We start from the raw sequence: 22,801 nt of genomic DNA, 5'->3' as shown, positions 1-22,801 counted from the left end.
CACTGCTCTGAGAGAGGTCAGTCCTCTGGCCAGAGACAGAGGCATGGGTGGGTACCTGGGGCTAGAGTTGGGGTGGGGTGCCATGAGACAGAGGCCCAGATTCCATTCCCACCTCCCAGACACTTCTGCCTCCAGATCTGTTCTCAAGTCCTAGAGACTTCCAGCAACATCATTCAAGACTCTAGACCACAGAGAGGATCTTGGAGATCATCTTATGCAACTCCCCCATTGTAGAGCTGGAAAGCCCAAGGTCCAGAGATGGGACTGCTTGCCCTCCAGTCCCCTCTGCCCTGGGGTGCTGGTTGGAGTTGAGCGGGGTAATATTTCAGCAGGTGGCCTGGCAGCAACACCTCCCAGCTGAAGCCCCACTCGTTTGTAAGGCGGATCTGTGAGGCCGGCACTCCTGTTTACTCAGCATCTGTGCCAGGCTACGCCTCGCCCTGGACAAACACAGCCTGCCAAGCGGCAGGGTCCAAGCTCCTTTGTTCTTGGGACTGATAGCAGAGGCAGCAGGGCCGGCAGGTAACAGAGGGCCCGTCCTCACCGGATGTTGGCACCATGGTTCCCACGGGAATGCTTTCCGATCAAGAGGCCGACAGGCTGGAGGGCACCGGGTACTGGCTACACCGGCCTGGGGCAGGAAGGTGACCACCTGGCAACAGAAGGGATGTGAGAGGGGGGCAGGTGGAGGGATGCGGACTGAAAGCCAGGCCAGATAAGGAGGGCTGGGACACGACCATCTCTTCAGGACCAGGTGGGCAGAAGGTCCTAACCCTCTTATCTTTCCAGGCTAAGGAAGTGCCAAGGAACCCAGGAAGCAGGCTCCGACCTTTGATTTGGAATGCAGGCAAGACGTCCAGACTGAGATCAAGGCGCCTCTCTGAGCCCATCATCCTTTGCCCATTTTAGTCTAGGAGGAAGCTCAGTGTAGAAGCAAGTCTGGGCTTTGGCATCACAGGGACCTGAGTCCAAATCCTGGCTCAGCCACTTACCAGCTGGGGGACTTATAATAAGAAGGTGAGCCTTTCAGTGTCCAAGTATCTATAGGAATTATGGAATGAGGGTGGGCTGATAATCAAACCTCTCCTGCAGGGCAATTATGATGCTCTGGCCACAGGACCAGGAGCACTGCAGAGGCCTGATAAATGGTTCCCCATGCTAATTAATGCCCAGTCCCCAGAACCACTCTGGAAACACAGTCAGTTTGGGGACAACTAGAGGAATGTGTGTGCATCGAATTGGGACTTCATGCCCCTGTGGCTATGACCAACTCCAGATTCTGTTTTAAAAAGATAATAAAACTGTGTTCCTGAGGTTGTAGGTTGGTTATAGTTGCAAGAAAGACAAAACTGAGAGGAGAGAGCTTGGGGGCAGTAAATGGTGGTGGGATTGGTTTGATGAGTGCTTTTTGGGCTTTGAGCAAGGACCAGGTTAGAGGCAAGGAGACCAGCAAGGAGGCCACAGGCAAGACTTGATGGTGACAGGGCTGGGGTTGTAGCTGGGGTGGTCTGAGCAATAGGGTGGCTGGTCATTTATGGGAAGAGAAGGAAAGACTTGGGGAAGAGCAATTTGTTTAGGGGGGAAGGGCGTTGGGGACTAAGGGTGTCCCTGTGGACTCGCTAAGTTTGGGAGGCCTGTCAGCCACTCCCACCTCCTCCACTGACCCCCTCCTTTGTTATCTAAGCAGCCTCAATTTTGGTCTCTCTCTGTCCTTTGGAGGACCCACCTCAGGACCTTTGAACTGGCTGTTCCCTCTACCTGGATGCTCTTCCTCCAGCTTTTACAGAGCTGCCTCCTCTCAGAATTTAGGTCTCCACTTAAATGTCACCTCCCTGAGCACTTCAGTCTCCTCCCTCTTCCCCCACATCATCACTGTCTATCCTATTGCACTATTTTATTTTCCTTCTACTACTTGGCCCTAGCTGAGATTATATTATTGAGTCATTTGTTTACATGTATATTGTCTGTCTCCCATTCCAGAATGTAAACTTCCTGAGGGTGAGGGCTTATCTTATTTACCACTGAATACCCAGCGTAAGGACCACAGTCCTGCATGAAGTAACTTCTCAGTAACAATTTACTAAATGGATCAGTAAGCACAGCAAATATGTGGTACTCATGCTGCCACGTCCTCTTCCCAAGCCTGGGGCAGACATGGCTCATCTATCATGGACTGTCCTCAACGTGATGATGCAGACAGCCCTTGTCAATCCATCAGAGCTGGCCCAGGAAGTCAAACTATGCCATCCCTGTAGTGAACAAGGTCCCCTGCTTCCTACCCATGTGACCTGTGTGAGTCTGTTAAAGCTCCTTGGGCCTCAGTTTTCTCATCTGATGTCTCATCCAGGATGTCAGGGAGTCCTTCCACCCCTCCTCTGTGGACTGGGCCTCCAGGCTAGAGCCTGATGCCACGTACAGGCACCAGATGCTCCCAGACAGGAGGCTCCGTGCCCGTCTTTCTCTTCACTCCTGCACTCTTCTCTCCCTCTGTTCCCCCCATTTTCTCACCAGCCCCAGAAGGCGAGGCTAGAAGGGACCTTTGACACTTGGTCCAACAAAACCCTCATTTTCAGATGAGGAAACTGAACTCAGAGAAGGAAAGTCAATGGAGCCAGAAATCCAACAAAGACTAGTTGTCCACACCCAGTGCTTTGGCAGCAGCCATCCCTTTCCCCCAATCCCTGTGGGGCCTGGGCACTCGCCGCTGTCAGCACCTCCTCTCCACGATGGGGAGCTGGGGGCTGCAGCTTCTTTGGAACCGGGCACGTTCCCAAGCCCCAGGAGGCAGGCAGCCTGGCTTCTCTCCAGGCCCTGGGCAGTTGGCGGAAGAAGGATGCCCCGTGGCTTCCTGGCTCCTTCCGCCACTTCCGAGCCGCCCATTCAAAGGAGGTGAGAAAGGTGGAGCCTCTTCCTCCACAGTTGCTTTCGGAAATTGCCTCGGGTTGTTTGGGCCCAGGCGAGGCTCTTAGCTGTTCCAAAGCCAATTAATGCCTTGCTGGCAGCTTCCCCCCTTCATCTTCCTCCCATCCAACCTGGATCATCCCCTCCATTCTCTTGAAGCTATTCTGCAGCGGTACCCTCTCTGACAAGAGCTCCGTTCTGGCTTCCCTTGAGGAAGGGTGGAGGAGGAGATGGATGGGTATTGACTAAGGCTCGCTGTGATCTTAAGTGGAGGTGCTTTAAACATCTCCCAGAGAGGGGGACGCTTCTGCTGCCTCTGAGCCTGCCTGTGCAGCTCTTGTTTGCAAACTGTCTTTTCTTGTGGAGAAGCCGCGCTTCCTTTTCTACAAGCTATTTGGGGAAACACTAACGTTTGAGGGAACAGAGAGCCAGCTCCCTGCTCCAGAGGACAGCGAGGACCCAGAGGGATCCAAAGTGCTAATTAAGGACCAATGCCCATAGACTTTTGGGGGGAGCTAAAAAATGGAAAAGACTGGAGCTTTCATGTTTAATAAGGAAGGAGGGAACAGCAGACTAAGGGAAGTTTGTAGGGAGACAGATTTTAACTTGATGTTTGACATTTCAGCCCATTTATTGAACTGTCACTGTGTGCCAGGTGTGGGGGACAACAGTGAGCCAACAGACAAGGCCCCCATCCTCAGGGAGGTCACAGTCAGAGGAGGAGCAAGGCGAGGGTCAGGCAATCACAGCACAAACCCAGGACACTACGGAGCACGGGCCTAGACACGGGCACCTTGCCCCCCTGCCAAGGAGAACTCCGTGACAGTAGTCATGGAAGGCTTCCTGAGGAGGCAGACATGGAGCTGAGACAGGGCTGAGGCCTGGAAAATGAAGAGTTGGCCAGAGAGGATGACAGAGGGGTTCTCAGCCCTAGACTCACATTGGAATCACCCGGGGAATTTCTAAAAATGAAAGATGCCCACCTCCAGGGATCCTGACCTGGGGCAGAGCCTGGGCACTGATGGGTTTTAAAAGCTCCCCAGCTGGATCTGATGTTAGGGAGAGATAGGGAGAACCACCAGATCATAAAGTATGCGGGGGGTGGTGGGGGACAGTGCAGGAGTCTGTGGTGGGGTCAGCAGTGGCCACATTGCAGACGGCTTCACCAGCTGCATTAAGGAGTTTGGTGTTCAGCCCAAGGGAGGTAGGAAACCCCTGATGGGCTGTAAGGTTTCAAGCAGAGGAGTAAGTCAATCACATTTGCTTTTTAAAACAAAACTTTTTGATCTAGCGTTTCCCCTCCTCCCCTATCTGATGTGGTAGGATCCCTAGAGAAGCCCACTCAGGACTGCCGGGGTCCATGGGACCTGCTGGGAGCTCTCCTTTCTTCTGTAGACTAGAGGCCTTCACCAGGCCCTGCCTCAGGTCTCTGGGCAGCGTGGGTCCTTTGTCCCTTCCTCAGGTGGGGAAGGGTCCTGGGAATGCCCGGCCCCTTCTCCCCGCTTGCCCCTGCTCCCCAGCATCTGCCCAGGGACTGGCTCTGGCCAATTTCATCCCAGGCTTCTTTCCCAGCCCAGCCAGAAATGGGCCCGGATCTCCTCCAGGGTTCCAGCAGGCACAGTACAAGTGAGGCATTTTCTTCTCCCTGTTTTCTGAAGCTGCCACTCTGGGGTCAGACCTAGCAGCTTTTTCCTTCTTGGAATGCATTTTGTCAGGCTTGTCTGGGTGCCTGCAGCGATTCACAGAATCCTCCACGTACCTCCTGCTCCCAGCTGGAAGGAGAAAGCACAGGGAAAGAAAGAAGGGCCTCTGGGGCCAGCCCAGTGGCGCAGCGGTTAAGTTTGCACGATCTGCTTCTCAGCGGCCCGGGGTTCGCCGGTTCAGATCCCAGGTGCGGACATGGCCCAGCTTGGCACGCTATGCTGTGGTAGGCGTCCCACATAGGAAGTAGAGGAAGATAGGCACGGATGTTAGCTCAGGGCCAGTCTTCCTCAGCAAAAAGAGGAAGACTGGCAGTAGTTAGCTGAGGGCTAATCTTCCTCAAAAGAAAAAAAGAAAAGAAAGAAGGACCTCAGAGTCGGACAGACCAGGTTAGAAACCTGACCCCATCTCGTATTAAATTTGCTTTGTGACTTGCTTGAGCAAGTCACTTCATCTCTCTGATTCTCCATTTCCGTATTTCTAAAATAATGACACCAACCTCATGGGACACTTGTGACCATTAAATGAGAAAAATATGTAAAAGCCTGAATGGAGTACCTAGCACACAGTAGGTCTTCAATAAATGGTAGTGCCACTTGCTATTATTAGTTAATGTTAATTATTATTATTACTAGTGCTGGGTGCTCTGCTAAACTACAGAATTCCATTGAGTTTTAGTGTCCCCTTTTGTAGAATAAGGAGATGTGACACCCAACTTGTAGAGTTGCTGTGAATACAACACGAAGACAGTTTGAGCGACTGTTACTCATGGGCCAAGAAAATGCTGAATATCTAACAGGCCCCTCAGACCTTCCATCCCACTCAGTTATGGAGGTTTACACCACTACTCGCTGGCAGATTGACAGGGGCCTTTCAAAATGCATCAGGATGAAGCTCAGGAACTGTCATAACAGCACATCATCTGGCACACAGTGTGTGGATTCTGTACACAAGAGCAAAGCCTGGGGTTTGCATTGTATCGAATGCTCTAAGACAGATGCTCCCGGGGACAAATCTTCACCAATAGTCACTGTAGGGTGGAAGCCAGCTCTGGTTTGTGCATTTCTTCCTTCCTTCTTTTCTTCATTCACTGAGCAGGACTTAAATGAGGTGAAGGGTCTAGTAGTTAGAATTTGACCAGAGGACCCAGGAATGGCCAAATCTAGCCCTACAGTCTTCCCTTTCCATAAAGTTCCCAAGGCTATGAGGATAAAAATAAATGAGAAACCAATATGGCACTTTATTATTAGCTGGTGAATGCTTCCCACTCCCACCGCCCCTCCCCACTTTGAGCAGCTAGGGCACCTCCTTCAGCCTCACAGCCCAGACTGGGGCCTTACCAGGGGCTACTAGCCAGATGAGGAGCCCTTTCAAGTGCCCTGGTACTCATGTGGAAATATGGGAGAGGAAAAGATGCCAGCCTGCAGGAGAGAGCCCAGACTGTCTTATTGATCCAGTGGCACAGGCGAAGGAAGCAGAAGATTGTAGATTGTGGGTGGGTTTAATACACTGTAACCCTGTCCCTATCTGGGCCTTGGAAACTGACCAAGTAAATCAGCATCCCTGGAAAGGGGGGAGGGGCAAGGAGAAGGGAAGAGAGGTTCTCCACCTCCTGCAGAATACAACAATGAACGAGATAGGCATGGCCCTGCCTTCAAGGAGCTTCCGGTCTAGCAGGGAAAATAATTACTGATTAAGTTATCATAATACGTAAGAAGTGCTGCGCTGAAGAAATGTGCAATGTTATAAAGCATGCTCTGGAGGCCCAGCAAGGCTGTGCTCAGGCAATGCTGCGCACGCTGGAAAGTTAAGACTCAGTTACCCGTCAGGCAGGGTGGGGAGATGGGGCGGGGCAAGAAGAGTCAGAAAGAATTGTACTGATGTGCTGTAATGAATGAGATACCTTCCCCAATATCTTCTCAGGAAACTGCAGAGCCCAGGAAGTATTCTGAACTACCCCTGAATGCTGAGTTCCCCAGGCTCCATCCTCAGACCTTTGTCGGTCTCATACCACACAGTGCCCTGGGGGACACCAGCTCTGCCTACAGCTCTTTCCCATTCTCCAGACCCCATCTGTCCACTGGCTCCTGGACATCTCCATCTGGGTGTCTTTCAGGCACCTCAAATCCAACATGTCCAAAATTCTACTCTTCTCCCTTCCACCCCCAACCCCACCTCTTCCTCCCTCTGCGTTCTGTATGTCGGTGAAGGGCAGTTCCATCCACCAGGTGCCCACACCAGGAACCTGGGTGTCTGCACAGACTTCTCTCCTTCCTTCTTTCATACACCCTATTAGTTATGAATCATGACAGAGTTTAGCCACTTAACATTTCTTTGCATGCTTTTCAGTCATTCATGTCCTCCGATCCATCTGAGCCACTGCCTGGGTATAAGTTAGTCCTTCCTTTCCTGCCTGTTTGATTGCCATTACCTTCTAACTGGTCCCCAAACTCTTAACCACTGTTATTCTGTTAAGTTTCTGTTGGTGATCAAGCGAGGTGCCCCCACCAGTCACCCATCCCTTCTATAGAGATTGAGAGTGTGGGCTCTGCAGTCAAGCAGGTTGGGTTTAAGTCCTGTCACACACCCTCAGTGTGACCTTGAGCAAGTCATATAACCTCGTTAAGCCTCTGTCTCCTCACCTGGAAAATGGAGATAGTGACAGCACCTAGGTGGTACACAGCCGCTGTTTTTGTCTGCCCCCATATACTTCCTTCTTCCCACCCTTCCTTTGGGTGACACGCCCCTCCTCCACTCCACATGGTGGGGTTGGCCATCACAGAACCCGATCCCCGATCACAGGGGTGGCCATTGGCCCAGGTCAGGCCAGACAGAGCCTTCTCCTGGGAACTGGACTCTTGAGAGAAATCCCAAGGACTGAAGGGAACTGGTGCTGAGTCGGTGGAGCAGCGCCCTCTAGACAGAGTCCATACACAGCCATGGCAAGCTCCAGTCCTGTCCCAATCCATCCTAGAGCCTGGCTGTTCCTCTTTTCCTTCAATTCTGTGAACTATCCAATCTTTCTCTCTTCCTACCTCCTCTCTCCCTCTCTTCCTTTCTCTGCTTAAGTTAGGGCATGTTTCTGACCCTAAATTCTAAAATCTACAAAATAGCACTATTGCTAGGACGAAATGGGGCCATGCCCATCAAGCCCAGTTCCAAGAGTGTTAGCTGTTGAATGATGGCCACCCACCCAATGATGGCCCACTCATGGTGGCCCTTTCAGTGGACCCTGGGCAGCCAGTACATGGTGAGCCATGTGAGGGCAGGAGTTGTGTCTGGTTTGCTGACCTCTGACCCCTCTTGGCCTGCATGGTGTCTGGCATTTAGTAGGTCCTCAATAAACATCCACTACTGTTGACTGATGTTCAGAGTCTGCGTATATAACCACTTGCTGTTCTTGTGGAGGAGATGATCCTTATAAATCCTGGCCAGGCCTAACCTCCTTCGGCCGTGGTTATTAGAGGTGCCGGAGTCATCCCTCGCAGGAGCAGTCCTGGTCTCCAGGTCTGACTCTGCCTTCCTCGAAATTCCTCAAGCCTTCAGTGCTATTTCTCTGGACGTCTGTGATTTTTGTCTTTTCAGGATCACCTCAATTTCCCTACTTTGGGGAACTGCTTCTCTCCCAGTCCAATCGTATGATTCTAGTGCACCCTCTTGTCAGTGGACCCCACTCCATGGCCCCAGGGGTGATCAAAGAACTAGGGCGAGACCATGGAGCTGCCATCATTTCCCAGAGCTGAAATGCTGTGAATGGGGGCTTGCTGGTAGCCATCGTTGCCAGACAGTCTGGAGATGACGACAATCTGTCTGCATAACAGAAAATGAGACAGAGAAGAAATGCAGAAGGCAAAAAGAGACTTGACAATATCATTTGAGTTCCTCTATCCAGTCTGTTTCTGGGACTAACCCTCTCTAGGTGAAGGATTGACTCATTTCCTCATTTAACAAACTTCTATTGAGTTCCTAGTGCATGAAGGGGAATACGGAAATAAGGAAGATACTGTCACTGTCCTCGAGGCAGTAATTGTGCTGTGACAGGCATGGATGTGTATACACACACACACACACACACACACACTCATAGTGGATAATGGAGGAGGCACAAAAGAAAGTACACTACCATCTGGGCCAAGGCGGGGGTGCGGGCAGCTCAACAAAGACTTCATGGAGGTGGTGACCCCCAGAGGAATCTTAAAATGCCACTGGTAGGAGTGATCCTCAATGGGTCCACTCTTCAAAGTACGAGGCTAGGCCGCCCGGGCTGCTCAGTTGGAAATCCTTTGTGGACGTATTTCTAAGGATAAGCCTTTGCCACATGAGCATGCTGCTAAGCTGGAGGCCTTCACTGGGAGGTGACACAATGCTGGAAAGGAACCACTGCAGGCTGATGCCCTGAGCTGTCTCCACCACAGACCTCCCATTGTGTTCTGTCATTTCCTCCGGAAGTTTTAATTTTGGAAGGCCGCCCTGACCTACCTCTTCAGGTTGATCAAATGGCACAGTTATCTACCTAGGATCCCAGATTGTATTGAACTGAATGGATGGGAGTAGGGGGCTGTCTAGAAAAGAAAGTGCCAAAGGGAGTCCAGCCATCCACAAGCTGTTAGCTGGAGCCGGCTGCCCACAAAGGATCCCTTTGTTATTCCAGGAGGTGTTGTCACAAGAGCTTGGCCACAACTCACGAAGCACATCCAGGAACTGTTTTCATGAAAGGGCTGGCAGGGAGCACTGTCTGGTGGCCTGGAACGGATTCTGATCTTGAGCAGACCGGGAGGGGGAACACCCGCCAGGCTGCCCGGCACCACCTGCCCCTGAAGCCGGCTGTCCCATGGGCAGTGACCAAGAAGCACGGCCAGAACTCCACAAAAGGCCTTCTGGGCTGTGGTCAGCTCCCTCTCTGAAAGGTTCTGAGAGCTCCTACTTCCATCCTAAACCTTGTTGTTGCAGAAACAATTGCAACTCTTCCCTTATAATTTGCAACACACTGCAGCCCTCAATCATATCCATCTTGACCACAGCAGAGTGTCAGAAATCTTTGGAAAGGAAATTGATCTGAATTGCTACTCTTATAGCTAGAGTGACTGTGTAATTTATCTTTCAAACCTAAACACTTTGAAAAGTCATAGGAGGCACTGGGACAACTGGCATGAACTTGGACCAGCCCAGGCAAACCTAAAAGTCTGGGCTCCCTATTTATTCCCTTGAACAAAAGGTGAAGACAAAAGGATGGTGCCTTGAAGCAGATTGTTGGTGGAGATGGCAACCAGCCAGTCCAAATTCCTTGATGTCTCTCACTCCATGTTTCATAGCAGGATGTTCTGAGTTAATCATGGCACAGCTTGCCTTAGCAACCTCCATCCAGACTTTGCTGAGGACGCACTAGCCAAGAACATAGTCTAGATGCATTCCCTGTGTAACTGTTCTTCTGTTGTTCTCGGAGGCTGTGAAGCACAGAATAAGAAGGTAAGCTTGTACGTGAAAGATCAAGCAACACCAAGTGTGGGAGAGGGCACAGAGCCACAGACACTCTGGCACACTGCATGAGGGTGAGCTGCACAGTGAACTGGAGGAGCACAATGCCCTCGGCCGAGTAATTCCTCTCCTGAGTGTACACCGTGTGAAACTCTCACATGCGTGCAGAAGGATACCTGAACAAAAACGTTTGTAGCAGCACTGTCTAGAAGAGTAAAAAACTGAGCGCAATCTAAAGGTCCATCAACAGAGTTGTGGATTGTGGAAAGTGATGACAAAAACAAATCATCCAATTAAAAGATGGGCAGAGGATCTGAATAGACGTTTTTCCAAAGATGACAAACAATTGGCCAACAGGTACATGAAAAGGTGCTCAACACCACTAATCATAAGGGAAATGCAAATCAAAACCACAATGAGATATCACCTCTTGCCTGTTAAAATGGCTCTTATCAAAAATACAGGAAATAACAAGCATTGGCAAGGATGTGGAGAAAAGGGAACTCTTGTGCACTGTTGGTGGGAATGTAAATTGGTGCAGCCACTATGGAAAACAGTATGGAGGTTCCTAAAAAAATTAAAAATAGATCTGCCATATGATCCAGCAATTCTGCTTCTGGATATTTATCCAAAGGAAACAAAATCACTGTTGAAAAGATATCTGCATCCCAATGTTCGTGGAAGCTTTATTTACAATCGCCAAGACATGGAAACAACCTAAGCATCCACTGATGGATGAATAGATAAAGCAGATGTGGTGTATATGCAAAGGAATATTTTTCAGTAAAAAAGAGGGAAATCCTGCCATTTAGGACAACATCGATGTTCTCTGAAGGCATTATGTGAAGTGAAATAATTCAAACAGAGGAAGACAAATACCATATGATCTAAATTATATGTGGAACCTAAAAACAAAAAAACACTAACTCATAGATACAGAAAACAGATTAGTGGTTGCCATAGGGTGGGGGCAGGGGGCCAGTGAAATGGGTGAAGGGGGTCAAAGGTACAACCTTCCAGTTATAAGGTAAATAAGTCCTGGGCATGTAATGTACACCATGGTGACTGTAGCTAACAATATTGTATTGTATATTTGGAAGTTGCTAAGAGAGTAGATCTTAAAAGTTCTCATCACAAGAAAAAAAATTGCAGCTATGTGTGGTGATGGATGTTAACTAAACTTATTATGGTGATCATTTCACAAAATACACAAATCAAATCATTTTGTTGTACCCCTAAAACTAATACAATGTTATATGTCAATGGTATCTCAATAAAAAATAATTAAATAAAAAGTGAAGATAATACATAAATTAGACACATATGTATCAACGTGGATAAATGGCAAAAACAATTTTGAGAGAAAAATGCAAGTGGCAAGAGAATTTCTTTACTCTGCCTCTTGCTTAGAAAAGGTTCTAAACATGCACTAGGATGCTATGTACTGTTTATGAATTCTTGCCTATATGGTAAAGGTATATAAAGATGCATGAAAATGATAAACACCAAATTCCGGACAGTGGTTGGAGAGGAGAGAGGGAAGGGGGTCAGGAGGGGAATACAGAGGCTTCAACTGGGTCTGTAATATTTTATTTCTTAAGTTAGATGGCAGGTAAGCAAGATGCATTCTAGTCTCTCCTGAGACAGGTCTGCATTCTAATTCCAGTCCAGCACTAAACTTAAGTTGCCTTAGACACACTCCTTAACCTCTCAGTGCACCCATTTCCTTCTCTGGGATGGGAGACTCATAGTACCCACTTCATAGGGTGGCTCTGAAAACCCTTTCATAATGTTTTATAAGGATTTATTGTGTTCCCTACACACATAAAGGTGCCGTCTTGGCTCCTTTTGCAATAAACTCTGATAGCAGGTGTTCCAGAAATGGAAAGTTGACTGAGCAGGTGCCCACAACTGTTCCCGTGGCCTGGGGTACAGCTGGGTCTGTGTAATGTGCCCATTTGCAAAAACACTCTGCTCCTGCCCTGGCGTCCTCTGGCCAGGTACACCGCTCAAGAAATCTCTCCTTGTCTCCCTCTCTCTCCCTCCCTCCTCCCTGGTCCTCCGGCTTATTCACAGGACTGGAGAGGGAGATGCCAGAGTCACACAGCTGTCAAGTGCCAAAACTGGGATGCTAATGCAGGTGTCTCAAAGATGAAGCTCTTCCCAACTAAGCAAGGGGTCCACAACCTTAGTCACCTTAGAGCCACCTGGGGAGGTTTAAAAACCACCAAAGTGTGGGCTCCTCGTGCAATCTCAGGGTACCACAGCCACATGGCCCCCTGGGTGATGCTGATGCCCAGCTGGAGCTGAGTTCTCACACACTCCAGTCCCCGTGCACTCTGCCCTTACCCTTACCCACCAGTCCAAGCATCTCTGAGGTGTTGTTACCATTAGCCAGCCCTGCCCCGCTAGCCCATGAACTTCTTGACAGCAGAGTTTGCCCCTTCCTTCTTTAGGACCCCAACATACAGCGCAGTCTCCAGCATACTTTTAGAAGGGTACTCAGAACACTGCAAGAGGGAAGACCTGAGACAAAGAAGAGGAAGTTTCAGGAGGCAGACCAACTTGGCCAGCCTGACACTTGAAGTGTCCACCAACCAAAAATGCTCCCCATTGAGTATTGAGCTCCTTGCTGGAAGATGTGTTTAAGAAGGAGCAGAGGCTGACACTTCCTCAAGAGCTCTCCTGCCTATGTGCAGATTCTATATGTTTATCTCACCACCACCAGGAAAGTGGGAGTTTCTTCCTCCTGTTTCTTACTCCCAGGGACTCGGAGTTCTGGTGCAGGAAGGCAAAGGGGAGATCACCTACTCCAGCCTCCAGCCAGCCCCATGCAGAATCCTCCAAGCAGCAGTTCTGCACTCCTCGTCGGGACCTTACCCTCCTGGGGCAGACAGCATGGACAGCTTTGATTATTAGAAAATCTCTCCCTGGCTTGGGTCAAAATTCACACTCTGAATCTCCTTCGTTTGGTCCTGGGTCCGCCCTCTGGAGTGGCATCATTCTTTCCTCACACACAGGGTCTTGTAGGCCACAGGAAGGAGTTTGGATTTAACTGTAAGCAAAATGAGGGACAAATGAAGCATTACTAAAGAGGTGACAACATGATCTGATTTCTGACTTTAAAAGAACTTTCTGGTACTGTATGGAGTCTAGATTGTAGTGGAGTAAGAGCAGAACCTGGGCGGGTAAGCTGGGAGGCTATGGGGATGACTCAAACAGGAGCTGAGATTGGCTTGGGCACTGGTCTGGCAGTGAGGATGGATCTGGAATGTGTTTTGGATCCAGAACCAACAAGACCTGCTGATGGATGAGATGTGGGTGTGCAAGCATCACCCTGGCATAAAAGAATTTTGACCTTTATGTGTCATCTTGTTTTAGGAATCTTTTCTCTAATTAACAGAATCAGGACATCTGCTGACTCATTTCTGCCTGAGAAGAAAAGAAGAGAAGCGAGGGATGATGGGGAGAAAGCGCGAGGTCTGACTTTCCCCTGCTGCCCAGCCTTCCTGGGCCGCCAAGGCTCGGATCTGGTCTGCCGACATCCACCTCCTCCCCAGCCTGACCCCGACCTCGCCCCCACACAGCCTCAACTCCTGTTGAGCCACCTGTTCTGCAGGACACAGGAACGACCATCAGCAAGGGGGGATCAAGCACACAGGGATTCCCAGGACAGACTTCAGGGCTTGACAGCCCAAGGACTAGCGTTAACCACAAACCTTGAGAAGTTCAGAGAAAATCCACTAGAGGGCACTGCAGCACTGCCCAGAAAAGACCATCCCAGGACTGCTTTTTCACATTCAACTAGCAAGCAAGCACTATTGTATTGAGCACCTGCATTGAGCCCTGGTTAAATGCTGAGATACAGGGCACAGGTGCCACCCACAGTTGAATTGGGGAGGCAGGGAGGGAAGTCAGAGCCCATGAGGTGGGAGGTGGGTGGGGAGCCCATAAGGAGGTGGGTGAGGAAGTGGTACCCAGGCAGGGTCAGTCTGTGACTCTTTCCTTCTTCTGGGGACTTAACTATAAGACACACACATGCAGACAACACAGAAGCGACACACATACATGCACACGTCATACATACGAACAGCACACATACACATATGTACACACCATGCAGACCACAGCCACACACCTGCAATCCTGGGCTGTGGGCGTCTGTGAGGAGGGGCTGTGGGCAGACGCCCAGCTACGGAGGAGCTTGGCTGCAGACCCCAAGGAGAAGGTGGAGCAGAGCAGTGGTGAGTTTACAACTTGAGAAAACAGCCCCCACGGCCCCCAGACAGTCCACACATCATTAGCGTCACTGTAGAGAGCCTATTAAGTGCACACATGTTAACCACATGTACCCCAAGGATTACAGGAATTCACTGACACCCACTTACACATTAGCACAGAGTTACTGAGTGCTGGGGTCGGGGTGGGGGATCTTTTGTCAGAGAGTCACAGGGGAGACGAATGACAGCCAGCCTTTAAGGAGTGCTGACTGTGTGCAGACACAGTGCCAGGGGCCTGTGTGCTTTCTCTCTGTCAATGCTCATAGCACCACCGTGCCATGGGCTCTGACATGATCCCCATTTTACAGAGGGGGACACTGAGGCTCAGAGAAGTGAGGTGGCTTGCCCAGGATCACAGAGCTATGTAGATAGAGGAGCTGCGATTCTAATTCTGCCCCAAAGGAACTCACAGTCGGTTGGGAGATACGTACATCAAAAGATCCAAAACAATACGAGACGGGCTGACCAAGGGCAACATCATTTTCTTCCTCTGTCTCTCTTTCTAAGAACGTAGCACGTTTAGTTTGCAGATCTTCACCTGAGAACGAAGGGGAAGGCCCCACTCAGGCTGTCCCACTCTAAAGTCTGCAAGTGGCCCTGTGTCACCTGAGAAGCAAGCAGCTCTGCCACCTGAGCCAGAGGACCCAGCCGATATCATGGTGCTGAAGGTTTCAGTAGTGGGAAAAGTTGCCTTGTGACGTTGGTGGCAAGCTCCCGTGGGAGACTCCCCATGAGACCCCTGGGTTCTCCAGCAAGGTCGTGCCATCTGCAGCAGAGAACTATGCACCAATCAACAAAACAAAACAAACTTCCACGGGGCACCCAGTGACCATGCAGCCAGAACTCCCCATCGTGAGCTGGGTCTTGTCAGACCTTCCAAGTTGTAAGGTCCGGCAGGCTCAGCATCAGTCCACTGTAAGATGGAGACGGCACAGCCAGGACTGAGCATGAGCCCAACTATAAGGCACAGGAGGCTGCACAGCCCCCTCTACCATCGTCCCGGTGCCCCACCTCAGCTCATGCCCATGGCCATCTGGGCTCCTGTCCAACCAGCCAAAGGAGGAGGAGAAAGCCTGAGTTTGGGTTACAGATGAGTCTACTTCCTATGTATGTGCAAACTGAAAATGATGGTAGCTACACTACAGCCTTGCTTGGGAGTGGCCTTGAAAAAACAAAGAAAACCCTCCAGTAAATCTGCAGAGTTTCAGATGGTGCATCTCCTTGTCCCCTTTGTGCAGAAAGAGAAGTGTCCTGAAGTTAAAATGTGTACAACGCATAGGCAGTGGCTAATGGCATGGCTGACTGGTCAGGCACATGGAAGGGAAAAGACTGGAAGGTGAGGACCGGGAGGACTGGGGTAGAGGATATGAGTGGACATGCGGGAGTGGGCTAAAGTGTGAAAATTTCTGTATCACATGTTAACAACCACCAGAGAGCATCTACTACGGAAGAGGCACCAACAACCAAGTAGACGAAATGACCTAGCCAACTGACATCAGCCGGCCTCTGTTACTGGACACTCCGGTGCCAGCATTATGGGCACAGTGCAGAGATGGAGGTTACACATGGGCCCAAAATCTTGATTCCCTTTTGCAAGTCCCATCTAGTTACTTTGTAGTTCATCTAGGTACTTCTTCCGCTAAACCCCAACCTTCCAGGATGCCTGGTGAAATCAGAGGCTCATGAGAGTGACCACCAGGGGGCACTGGTTGAACATTTACATCCTTTAGGGGCAAATGACCCACCAAAGTGGAGAACCTCCAACCGGGGAAGGATGGGGTGTTCGTCTTTTCCTAATTACAGAGGGGCTTACGTGACTGAAAGGTGGTGGAAGCTGGTTTATCCCAAGTCTTTCTTCATGAAGCACCAGGGCAGTTGACACAGAGAGAAACGGAGGCACAGAGAGCTCCCCCACCCCCACTCCAGGACTCACAGAGGATCACAGATCAAGCCATTGGAAGTCCTGGGATGCGGTCTCAGGCTTAAACTGTCATACTAGATGTCACTGGTTTAAGAGGCCCTGGCCTCAGGGCTCAACTCTGCCTCTCTAACCAGCTATGGGACCTTACGCCAGTCAGTTAACTTCTCTGATCCTCTATTTCTTCATCTATAAAATGAAGATAATACCCACTTCTCAAGATTGTTTTGAAGTCTGAATTAAAACCATCTATATATGGATGCTTTGATAACCTTAAAACACTAATATGATATAGAATGTTCCTTTTAAAAGCTTTAAATTGTACTTATTTTTTTAAACAAGAAATAGATGTATGTGGACAAAGTTTGAAAAATAAGTGACCCTCCTTCCCTTGTCCCTGGTAACCATTTCCACTCCTGGGAGGCAGCTGGGTCACCAGTTCCTGACGGATGGATTCCTGACAAGAGCTCTTCAGAGCCAGGCGGCTCCCCGGACAGACCATGAGGCCTCCCAGGATGTGCCAGATTCAGGCTCATCTGACGTTATGGAGCACTAACCACAGGCCAGGCTCTTTCACACATATCTTCTCTTTTAATTACCGAAAATAAAGCAAAACAAGAAAACCTGTGAGGTAGTGTTAAGGCTCCCACTTTTCAGACATGGAAACTGTGGTTAAGCATTTTGGCCAAGGTCACACAACAAGACCGTCATATGACCAGGGACCGAATCCAGGTCCTGTAGCTAGTTCCCCTGAACCACTGCTCCGTGGCCACCCCTGAAATCCGCCCACCCGCGCCCGCCATTTTCCACCACAAGCACCAGCTGAGCTCACTGAGTCTCTGTGGCACTTGGGTCAGCCAGTTCCTCACTGTGCTTGGGTGTCTTCAGGTCACTTATGCCTTGTGAGTGTGAATATGGTGTGCATAAGCAAGCATGCATGCATGCCTTTCCTTTCTAAGGAGACTATGAGCTCCCTGAGGAAGGCAGCCCATGTGGTATCTCCTGTGGGCCTCCCAGCACCTCAGCCGGTGCCAGCCCCAAGACCTCATGTCCCAGCAGCCTTGGCTGGGCTGCACGGGCTTCTGATCAGTTGGTCCGAACCAGGGCCCCTTTCCACACAGTCCTCACCCCATGGCACAATCACTCTGACCTATTTTCCTGGGAATCTTCTTCCCTGCCCCAGAAGAGGCTGCCACAATCCAGGTGGGGACACCAGAGGCCATGGGGCCCCAAATGTAGGACCTTATGCTTAAGCCAAGTTCTTATCCACTGTCTGGCTATCCTTAGTTCCACGCAGTGCCCACAGGAACACCAGAAAGAACCCACCCATCCTTATCCCTGGAAGCTGCCTCCCCCATTGACCCCCTTGGAGTGAGAGCTCAGCCTCCTGTGGTATCCGAGACTGAAGGACAGTCATCAGGGGAATAGACAGCCCCTGTGACACAGCTCTGTTCCACAAGAGGAAAGGGAGCCTTGGGATAAGGGTTGGGACCCAGGAAGGAATTTCTCATTTAAACCGACGGAGCCTGTTGGAAGCCATCCTCTTCCATCTGAGATGTTCAGGAAGTTTCCATGGGTCTGTGGCTGGAATGACAGGGAAGGACTGAGATAGGCAGGGAAGGCTGTGCCCAGGAGAGGCTGGGAGGAGGCTGTGGGAGAAGATGAAGGAAGAGAAGGAAGGAGGGAGGGATCCCCGGACACCTGGTGGGCGGGCTTTCAAATTGAGAATGAGTGAGGGACAGAGAATAGAAACTCTACAGTATACTTCTGGGGGGCGGGTCGCCCCTTCTTGAAATGTCACCAATCAATCAATCAATCAATCAACATTACGAAGCCCATAGTGCCCACTTAGCTTTCAAGAAAGGTTAGATTTCACCATGCTAGCTAACTTTCTACCCTACTTCATTTTTTTGAGGAACTAAGAGAATTTCAGCATTTCTGAATTATCTACATGAGTAGAATCTCCACTCCACCCCTGACCCTGGCAAACGAAGGATCTGAAAACATACAAACGATGTTAATGGGGTTTCATGAGCCATTTTGTTGGCGGTGGTGTTTCTGCTTTTCAAAGTAATGCATCTGTATTTGACCTTGCCAAGCCCCAGGTTCCTCATTTGTACAACAGGGACATTAACGATACATGCCCCACAGGTTTGCTGCGAGGATGAAACGAAACAAAGTATCTGAAGTGCTGAGCACGGTGTTTGCTGCACAGTAAGCACTCGGTGAATGTTCACTATAATTTTGTAGCGACCCGATCATCTCCAAAGCTGAGGTCCAATTTGTCAGCTCACAGTTTGGTCCCTTTCTGCGCCTTAACTTTAACGGCTACTAATCCTTCACAAGCTAAATTTTCACTTACTGAAGCTTTTCTCATAGACTCCCTTTGAGAGCAAGCTCCATTAGTAAGTAAAAGATGCGATTCAATTTATAAAATTTCTATTTTTGTCCCCCCATTTTTAGAACTATCTCTCTCCATCAGCTAAGGAATTGGACCAGATAAGCTGTGAGATCTTTTCCAATGAAATATCCGTGACTCTATTGTGTAAAGTAAGGAACTCTGTCTACCCAAGTATCTTCAGGGCCAAATATCAACAAAGGCAGATTGATATTTTGTAGAGAATTATTTGCAAAAGGAGAGAGCTGAAGCAAAGCATTTAATATCCAGTGATGAATGTCTTGTCAATAATGAGGTCATTTGTATGCAGTACATAATTCAGAGAGGAAGCCGAGTCTTGTCTGCCTAATTTAGCAGATTTTAAAAATAAAAAAGAATTAATCCTAAGAAATCAATCCATAATGCAGGGGGAAAAAATTTTAAGATGTTCAGCCATGCATTATTTATGGAGCCCCAATTGATATATGATCTAAATCTCTCACAATATGAAAGCGGTTAAATAAAATTTGGCTCATCCAAACATTTGAAATATTACACAATCTTTAGATGGATGCTACATAAAATAGTGGTTATGGCCACCTGCTCTGGTCTTAGGCTGCCTGAGTTCAAACCCAGGCTCCACCTGTTATGAGCTATATGACTTGGACAACTCACTTAATTTCTCTATACCTTTGTTTCTTCACTTGTAAAAGGAGGATTAAATACTATGTACCTCAAAGAGTCGTTGAAGATTAACTGTAAAGCTCTTAGAACAGTTGCTGGTGAATAGCAAATATTTAACACGTTAGCTAATATGAGATTTTAATAGCATGGTGTGGCAGAGACTGCTAACTTATTATCAAATCCTTTTTGTCTTCTTCTGGGGCTCCTGGCTCGACTACAGTTATCGGCCTCCGTTTCAGTTAGCTGTAGCCATGTGACTAAAGTCAAGCCAACAGAATGAGAACAGAAATGACGAGTGCCCCTGCCAGGCTTGGCCCACAGAACCCTCCCATGCTTGACCTCTGAGCTTTAACCCGGCAGCTGGCTTGATGCAGACAAGTGCGGTGACTTTGGAAGCCATGCTATGGAGATGATGGAGGCCATGATAGATGCTTAAATCAGCACTTGGAGAAGAGCTGACTATGGATCATGAGCGTCCATATTGGGCCTCATTTTTGTGTTAAGACAGTAGGATTTGGGGATTCATTAATTATAGCAGCAAACATTAACTGCTGCACAAAGGAACATAACATAAATTTATGTTAAATGAAAAAATATAGGACATATAAATGATATGCCAGAAGCTATGAGATCTCCCCCCAATATCTGTTCTTTCTTTCTGTAATTGGGGAAAACTTAAGTATAGGGAAATGCAAAGATCTCAAGTGTATAACACAAAAGGTTTGGGTGAATTTTTATTCCTGTGTAACCAAACACTAATCAAAATGTGAACTCTGTCCATCACCCCAGAAAATCCCCTTGTGCCCAACCCCCACAGGCAACCACCATTCCAATTTCCATCACCATAAATTAGTTTTTCCCCTTCTTTAACACCATATAAGTGGCATCATACATCATGTACTCATTTGTGGCTGGCTTCTTTCACTCAATAAACATGATGTTTTTGGGATTCATGTGTGTTGCTGCATATCTCAATAACTCATTCTTTTTCAATTGTTCAACAGTATTCCTTTGTAGGAATATGCCACGATTTGCTTATTCATCCTCCTGTTGATGGACATTCAGATTATTTCTAGGTTTTCACTATTGTGACTAAAGCTACTACAAACATTCATGTACAAGTATTGTTGTAGATTTTTCTGTTTTCATTTCTCTTGGGTAAACATCTAGAAGAGGAATTGCTGAGTATACCCGTTTTCTATTGCTGCGATGACAAATTACCAGAAACCAGTGGCTTAAAACAACACAGATTCCTTATTTTACAGTTCTGTTGGTCAGAAGTCTGACACAGGTCTCACTGGGCTGAAATCACGGTCTTGTCAGGGCTGTGTTCCTTTCTGGAGGTGCTAGGGGTGCCTTAGTCAGCTCATGTTGCCATGACAAAATAGCATAGACTAGGTGGCTTAAAGGACAGAAATTTATTTTCTCAGTCTTGGCATCTGAGATCAGAGTGTCAGCAGAGTCAGGTTCTGGTGTGGGTTTTCTTCCTGGCTTGCAGGTGGCCACCTCCTTGCTGTGTGTTCACCATGCATGGGCAGTGGGGAGGCGAGGTGGGGCAAGCTCTCTGGTGTCTCTTCTTTAAAGGGCACAATCCGGGACTGGCCCCGTGGCCGAGTGGTTAAGTACGCGCACTCCGCTGCAGGTGGCCCCCTGTTTCTTTGGTTCGAATCCTGGGTGCGGACATGGCACTGCTCATCAAGCCACGCTGAGGCAGCGTCCCACATGCCACAACTAGAAGTACCCACAATGAAGAATGTACAACTATGAATCCAGGGGGCTTTGGGGAGAAAAAGGAAAAAAATAAAAATCTTTAAAGGGCACAATCCCATCATGAGGGTTCCACTCTTATGATCTCATCTAAACCTAATGACCTCCAAAAGGCCCATCTCCAAATATCATCTCATTGGGGGTGGGGCTTCAACCCACGACTTGTCGGGGACACAGTCCAGTGCACAGCAAGGGTGAATCCATTTCTGTACTTTGTTCAGCTTCCAGAAGCTGCCCGCATTCCTCCACCTTCAAAGCCTATAACAGTGGGTTGAATCCTTCCCATATTGCATCACTCTGACCTCCCCCTTCCACTTTTAAGGACTTTTGTGATTACATTGAACCCACTAGATAATGCAGGATAATTTCTCAATTGGAAAAGCCTTAATTTAATCACAACTTTAAGGTCCCTTTGGCCACATAATGTAATATAGTCACAGATTCTGGGGATGAGGATGTGGACAACTTTGGAGGGGATACTGTTCCGCCTACCACACTGGGTCATAGGACAGGTATATGTTTATCTTTAAATAAGAAACTGCAAAACAATTTTCCAAAACGGTTGTACAATTTTACATAGCAATATATGACAGTCCTGTAGTTACACATCCCTGCCAGTGTTTAGAATTTTCACTCTTTTTAATTTTAGTCAGCCTAATGGGTGTGAAGCAATTTCTTACTGAGGTTTTAACTTGCATTTCTCTGATGACTAAAAATGTTGAACATCTTCCCCTGTGCTTATTGACCAGAGAATTTTGTTCTGTGAAGTTGCTCTTCAAGTCTCATATCTATTCTTAACCGGGTTATTTGTCTTTTTTGTTATTGACCTACAAAAGTTTTTTTTTTGTATATTCTGGGTGTTCTTTATCATATGTATGTATTCCAAATATTTTCTCCCAGGCTGGGTGTTGACTTTTAATTTTCTTAATAGCGTCTTTCTATGAGTAGGGTTTTTTTTTTTTTTTCCTGAGGGAGATTGGCCCTGAGCTAACATCTGTTGCCAATCTTCTTTTTTTTCTCTCTCTCTCCACCGGGCCACTGAAGCAGAGCATGTGAACTTAACCACCTGGCCACGGGCCGGCCCATATGAACAGAATTTTAAAATTTTGGTAAGTTCAATTTATTTTCTTTTATGGTTTGTATTTTTTGTGTCCTAAGAAATCTTTGCCTATCCCAACGTCACTGTGGCAGATTGTAATTTCCAAATGTAGCTGCAACAATATTTCCTATCCATGTGCCCTTCCACAATATGATCTTGCCACTCCTTCTATTTTCCTTAAATATTTGATAGAATTCTCTGATGAGACCATCTGGGCCTGGAGCTTCCCTAATGGGAAGTTTTAAAAAAATTATTATTAAAAATTCAATTTATTTCATGTACACAGGGATATTTAAATTTCCTCTTTCCTCTTGAGTCAGTTTAGGGAAGATATGTTTTTCAAGAAATTTATTCATTTCATTTGAGTTTATATTTATTTGAGTTGAATTTATGGCATAAGATTGTTCATGATAGTCCTTTTTAATTTTTTAAAGGTATGAGAATTTCTGACTTCCCATCTTTTGTTCCTGATATTGGTAATTTGTGCTTTCTCTCTCTTTTTTTTTTTTTCTTGGCCCATCTTATAAAAGGTTTATCACTTTTATTAATCTTTCCACAGAACCAACTTTCGGCTTTGTTAATTTTCTCTGTGGTTTGAC

At 48.0% G+C, this 22,801-nt stretch overlaps 1 long non-coding RNA gene across 1 annotated transcript; it reads left to right on the top strand.

Annotated features, from left to right (window-relative positions):
- The first annotated feature begins 484 nt into the window (after positions 1 to 484).
- LOC139077004 (uncharacterized) lies at positions 485 to 11,223 on the top strand. Its single transcript, XR_011529112.1, has 3 exons — positions 485 to 644; positions 790 to 1,017; positions 8,188 to 11,223. It is a non-coding gene; the product is annotated as an uncharacterized lncRNA (long non-coding RNA).
- Positions 11,224 to 22,801: the final 11,578 nt, after the last annotated feature.

This window comes from Equus przewalskii, chromosome 18 (genome assembly GCF_037783145.1).
Source record: "Equus przewalskii isolate Varuska chromosome 18, EquPr2, whole genome shotgun sequence".
NCBI lineage: Eukaryota > Metazoa > Chordata > Mammalia > Perissodactyla > Equidae > Equus > Equus przewalskii.
Note: the sequence above shows the minus strand (reverse complement) of the source record. Positions and strands in the feature narration are given on the sequence as shown.